The sequence below is a fragment of the Nomia melanderi genome, unplaced genomic scaffold (assembly GCF_051020985.1).
Source record: "Nomia melanderi isolate GNS246 unplaced genomic scaffold, iyNomMela1 scaffold0224, whole genome shotgun sequence".
Taxonomy (NCBI): Eukaryota; Metazoa; Arthropoda; class Insecta; order Hymenoptera; family Halictidae; genus Nomia; species Nomia melanderi.
Window position 1 is genome coordinate 56,248 of NW_027475339.1, and position 6,253 is coordinate 62,500.

Sequence of the window (6,253 nt, forward strand, 5' to 3'; positions counted from 1 at the left end):
CCCGCGTCGGAGAGTAAAACGCGAATTCATACTATGAAAACTTACGTCTCTCGACGATGGGACGATCCACGCGAAGAGTTGTTTACGTGCACGCGTATGGTGCGATTGCGTCGATTCGCTTTTCTGTACGGGGAGAAATAGAACGTTGAGTTGACTTATCGGGTCTTCGTTGGAATTACCGTCGCTGGCATTGTAAACTCCAGATGACCTTGTGATTCCTTCGTCGGGCACTGGTAAAGGGTGGCGATGATGCGTTCTATAATAGAAATACCCGTCGTAGCGTTTCTTCGGAGTCAACCCGCTCACGAAACTCTCTCTCGTCGTGGAATCCCCGCGTCGGAGAGTAAAACGCGAATTCATACTATGAAAACTTACGTCTCTCGACGATGGGACGATCCACGCGAAGAGTTGTTTACGTGTACGCGTATGGTGCGATTGCGTCGATTCGCTTTTCTGTACGGGGAGAAATAGAACGTTGAGTTGACTTATCGGGTCTTCGTTGGAATTACCGTCGCTGGCATTGTAAACTCCAGATGACCTTGTGATTCCTTCGTCGGGCACTGGTAAAGGGTGGCGATGATGCGTTCTATAATAGAAATACCCGTCGTAGCGTTTCTTCCGAGTCAACCCGCTCACGAAACTCTCTCTCTCGTCGTGGAATCCCCGCGTCGGAGAGTAAAACGCCGAAGGCTTACTATGAAACTTACGTCTCTCGACGATGGGACGATCCACGCGAAGAGTTGTTACGTGCACGCGTATGGTGCGATTGCGTCGATTCGCTTTTCTGTACGGGGAGTAATAGAACGTTGAGTTGACTTATCGGGTCTTCGTTGGAATTACCGTCGCTGGCATTGTAAACTCCAGATGACCTTGTGATTCCTTCGTCGGGCACTGGTAAAGGGTGGCGATGATGCGTTCTATAATAGAAATACCCGTCGTAGCGTTTCTTCCGAGTCAACCCGCTCACGAAACTCTCTCTCGTCGTGGAATCCCCGCGTCGGAGAGTAAAACGCGAATTCATACTATGAAAACTTACGTCTCTCGACGATGGGACGATCCACGCGAAGAGTTGTTTACGTGCACGCGTATGGTGCGATTGCGTCGATTCGCTTTTCTGTACGGGGAGAAATAGAACGTTGAGTTGACTTATCGGGTCTTCGTTGGAATTACCGTCGCTGGCATTGTAAACTCCAGATGACCTTGTGATTCCTTCGTCGGGCACTGGTAAAGGGTGGCGATGATGCGTTCTATAATAGAAATACCCGTCGTAGCGTTTCTTCCGAGTCAACCCGCTCACGAAACTCTCTCTCGTCGTGGAATCCCCGCGTCGGAGAGTAAAACGCGAATTCATACTATGAAAACTTACGTCTCTCGACGATGGGACGATCCACGCGAAGAGTTGTTTACGTGCACGCGTATGGTGCGATTGCGTCGATTCGCTTTTCTGTACGGGGAGAAATAGAACGTTGAGTTGACTTATCGGGTCTTCGTTGGAATTACCGTCGCTGGCATTGTAAACTCCAGATGACCTTGTGATTCCTTCGTCGGGCACTGGTAAAGGGTGGCGATGATGCGTTCTATAATAGAAATACCCGTCGTAGCGTTTCTTCCGAGTCAACCCGCTCACGAAACTCTCTCTCGTCGTGGAATCCCCGCGTCGGAGGGTAAAACGCGATATATAATAGTATATGCCAGTGGTTCGCGCGCGTCGTCTCTGAGATACGCGGTCGACAGAGTTCCGAAAACACGTGATGTGCCACGATTTCCGTGCGTCTTACATCTTTCGACGATGGGACGATCCACGCGAAGAGAACGTTCGTGCTTGCGTGAGGTGCAACAGCGTCGATTCGCTTTTCTGTACGGGGAGAAATAGAACGTTGAGTTGACTTATCGGGTCTTCGTTGGAATTACCGTCGCTGGCATTGTAAACTCCAGATGACCTTGTGATTCCTTCGTCGGGCACTGGTAAAGGGTGGCGATGATTCGTTCTATAATAGTAATACCCGTCGTAGCGTTTCGACCGATGTCACCCGCCACGAATGTCTCTCTCGACGTGGAAACCCCGCGCCGAAGAGTAAACGCGAAGGCTTACCATACGAAAGAAAACGGTATTATACGCCTGTGGTATGTGCGTCTCGGCTCTGTGATACGCGATCGGCAGAGTTACAAAAAAACGTTGATGGGCCACGATTTCCGTGCGTCTTACATCTTTCGACGATGGGACGATCCACGCGAAGAGTAGTTACGTGCTCGCGCGAGGTGCGATAGCGTCGATTCGCTTTTCTGTACGGGGAGAAATAGAACGATGAGTTGACTTATCGGGTCTTCGTTGGAATTACCGTCGCTGGCATTGTAAACTCCAGATGACCTTGTGATTCCTTCGTCGGGCACTGGTAAAGGGTGGCGATGATTCGTTCTATAATAGAAATACCCGTCGTAGCGATTCGGCCGAGACACCCGCCACGAAACTCTCTCTCGTCGTGGAATCCCCATGTCGGAGAGTAAAACGCGAAGGCTAACTATATAAGAAACATATAGTATTATTTATGCCTGTGGTTCTCCGTTTGTCCTACTCTCAGATACGCGACTCGGAGAGTTACGAATAATCGTGATGGACCACGATTTCTGTACGTCTTACATCTTTCGACGATGGGACGATCCACGCGAAGAGATCATTCCTGCTTGCGTGAGGTGCGATAGCGCCGATTCGCTTTTCTGTACGGGGAGAAATAGAACGATGAGTTGACTTATCGGGTCTTCGTTGGAATTACCGTCGCTGGCATTGTAAACTCCAGATGACCTTGTGATTCCTTCGTCGGGCACTGGTAAAGGGTGGCGATGATTCGTTCTATAATAGAAATACCCGTCGTAGCGATTCGGCCGTGTCACCCGCCACGAAAATCTCTCTCGTCGTGGAATCCCCGCGTCGTAGAGTAAACGCGAAGGCTTGCTATAGAAGACTATAGTTTATACGCCTGTGGTTCACCGGTTGCCTGCTCTCCGGGGTACGCGATCGCGCAGGAGTTACGGAAGAACTTGATGGGCCACGATCTCCAAGCGGCTATATCTTTCGACGATGGGACGATTCACGCGAAGAGAACGTTCGTGCATGCGTGAGGTGCGATAGCGTTGATTCGCTTGTCTGTACGGGGAGAAATAGAACGATGAGTTGACTTATCGGGTCTTCGTTGGAATTACCGTCGCTGGCATTGTAAACTCCAGATGACCTTGTGATTCCTTCGTCGGGCACTGGTAAAGGGTGGCGATGATTCGTTCTATAATAGAAATACCCGTCGTAGCGTTTCGACCGATGTCACCCGCCACGAAATTCTCTCTCGTCGTGGAATCCCCGCGTCGGAGAGTAACCGCCGAAGGCTTGCTATAGAAGACTATAGTTTATACGCCTGTGGTTCACCGGTTGCCGGCTCTCCGGGGCACGCGATCGCGCGAAGGTTACGGAGGGACGTGAAGCGCCCGAGCAATGAAACGTCCGCAGGAGGAAACGAGCAACCGCCGAACATTGTTTCGCGACGTTTCCATAATGTATTGTCGTTTCGCTCGCATCCCGCTTCTTTCCCCTAGTTTCCTCGACGCGTAGTTTCGCAGCCTTAGTGGACGAATCATTCTCGATTCGAGGAAAGATATGCAGTGGGGCGTGCAATGAGCCCGCCAGAGACCACGATCTCCAATGCGTCTTTACATCTTTCGACGATGGGATGATCCACGCGAAGAGAACGTTCGTGCTTGCGCGAGGTGCGTTAGCGTCGATTCGCTTTTCTGTACGGGGAGAAATAGAACGATGAGTTGACTTATCGGGTCTTCGTTGGAATTACCGTCGCTGGCATTGTAAACTCCAGATGACCTTGTGATTCCTTCGTCGGGCACTGGTAAAGGGTGGCGATGATTCGTTCTATAATAGAAATACCCGTCGTAGCGATTCGGCCGAGTCACCCGCCACGAAACTGTCTCTCTTTCGTCGTGGAAACCCCGCGTCGGAGAGTAAAACGCGCGAAGGCTGTGACTGTAACATATATATATACAGTATACAATGCCTGTGGTTTTTGCGCGTGTCGGCTCTTCGGTATACGCGATCGGCCAGAGTTACGGAGGGACGGTGAAGCGCACGAGAAATTGAAACGGCCGCACGATTGGAACCGAGCAACCGTCGAACATTGTTTCGCGACGTTTCCATAATGCGTTTTCGTTTCGCTCGCATACCGCTTCTTTTCCCCTAGTCTCTGAGACGCGTTTTCGAGCCGTTCTTCTACTATCGATTCTCGTAGAGAGAAGGGACCGGGTAGTCTGGAAGTGGAACCCGCATCTTGCGTGTACCGTACACGGAATTGAGAGGACCGGCCGTGAAGCTCGTTTTAAAGCCGTGCGTCTGACACCCAACTCTTGCGCGCCAATTTCGCGGCAAGAGATAATATGGGACGAATGACCGGCAAAGAGCCAGCTGTGAAGTCTGTTTTTTTAATCGAATCCGTGGACGTGTGTATGCCGTAGCGTCGCTCGTCGTGTTCGTTCATGGTCGTTCCGAGAGAAAGAACGAAAGCGGTAACGAAGGGACCGGCCGTGAAGCTCGTTTTAAAGCCGCGCGTCTGACACCCAACTCTTGCGCGCCAATTTCGCGGCAAGAGATAACATGGGACGAATGACCGGCAAAGAGCCAGCTGTGAAGTCTTTTTTCATTATTTGCTTTCAATCGATCGATCGGTACGATTCGTGCAACGTTTCGCGCGATGCGACGCGAAAACATGCGCGCAACAATAGATGCGTCTGATCGGAAGAACGCGAGGGTCGACTGCACGCGATGGATTCAGTATCGGGTAGGATACAAAATATATCCCCGTCGTTTCCACGCGTGCGAGTCTTCTGCGTCTTTCGCGGGTTTTTGAATGCACTATACGCCCGGAACGTCGAGAAATATATACATATTACTTGAACGTTTTTCGTCTCGAAAGGCTTCGGTGTCGTCTCCAAGGCGACGCCTGAATCTCCTTCGCGCGCTGGTCGGAGATTCAGGTATCAACTTTTATCTTCTCTTTGAAAGAAGAGAGATATTAGGTCGAACAAATGAGAATAAAATTATATATGTGAAATATAAAATTTATACGATTACCCTGAACGGTGGATCACTTGGCTCGTGGGTCGATGAAGAACGCAGCTAATTGCGCGTCAACGTGTGAACTGCAGGACACATGAACATCGACATTTCGAACGCACATTGCGGTCCACGGATACAATTCCTGGACCACGCCTGGCTGAGGGTCGTTTACGTACCATACACTGCTTGCGTAGCTCTGTCAAATCCCCGCCGTCGTTCACCTCTTCGGATCGAACGTTTTTTTACCGAAGGGCGCAAAGAACGTTTCTGAGTCGGGTTAAGAGAAGGATGCTACGTACGAGCGAACGATGGGTGTCTCGTCGGCGTTTGTCGCGGACACGCGAAAATTCTGTGAATTTCACGGACAGTGTACGTTCTAGTTGTTGCAAAACGATCGGAATCGTTTGTATGGACTCGCGTGAGTGTTCGCGGCGTCGTGCGTCGTTCAATTACGACCGCCCGCGGATACCGCTCCACTGCGATATGGATCTGAGCGACAACTTTTTCGGCTGTTCGTGAGATGAACGGTTTCGTGTGTTTAGAAAAATTTTTTTTCCCGCGCTCCCGACGTCACCTGAAATGATGCGTCAGAGGTGAAAGAAAATATTAAGAAGTCGAGAGAGAGAGAGACTACACACGTTTTATTCATATTTTGTATACCGTGCGTGAGACGGATGTGCACGACACGTCGTATGTCGGTATATTACCGACTGGCCCCAGGGAGATTGTTTTCTTCCTCTCTTACGAATGAGATGTACGTTTCGGAGGATCGTCGTTACCGAAACACACGGCAAAACGAGACTTCTCGCAGCAGAACCTTTATACACAATACACATCGACTCTTTTTACCCCGAGAGAGAGAGAAAAGGTGTATTTCTTTTTTTTATTTTTCGAATTCGACGCACGAACGCTTTGACGACTGGAGAAAAACACGGTGTGTGTTAAAATCGTGCGGGACGAGCATGCGTATTCGTAACGGGTCGAATAGTTCTTATTCCCCGTCGTCGCGTGTCCTCGCTGGACCACCACCGTGCGCTTCCGCCACGTTCAGTTGAATTTCGAAATATATATATATAAAAAGAATCACCATATACTCTCTTTCGGGAGGTGTATTTTTATCGGTTTCTGCTATAGAGAAGAGACGGA

General features: G+C 50.1%; 1 non-coding gene across 1 annotated transcript; it reads left to right on the forward strand.

Annotated features, from left to right (window-relative positions):
• Window positions 1-5,119: 5,119 nt before the first annotated feature.
• LOC143175842 (5.8S ribosomal RNA) lies at window positions 5,120-5,274 on the forward strand. Its single transcript, XR_013000505.1, has one exon. It is a non-coding gene; the product is annotated as a 5.8S ribosomal RNA (ribosomal RNA).
• The last annotated feature ends 979 nt before the right edge of the window (window positions 5,275-6,253 follow it).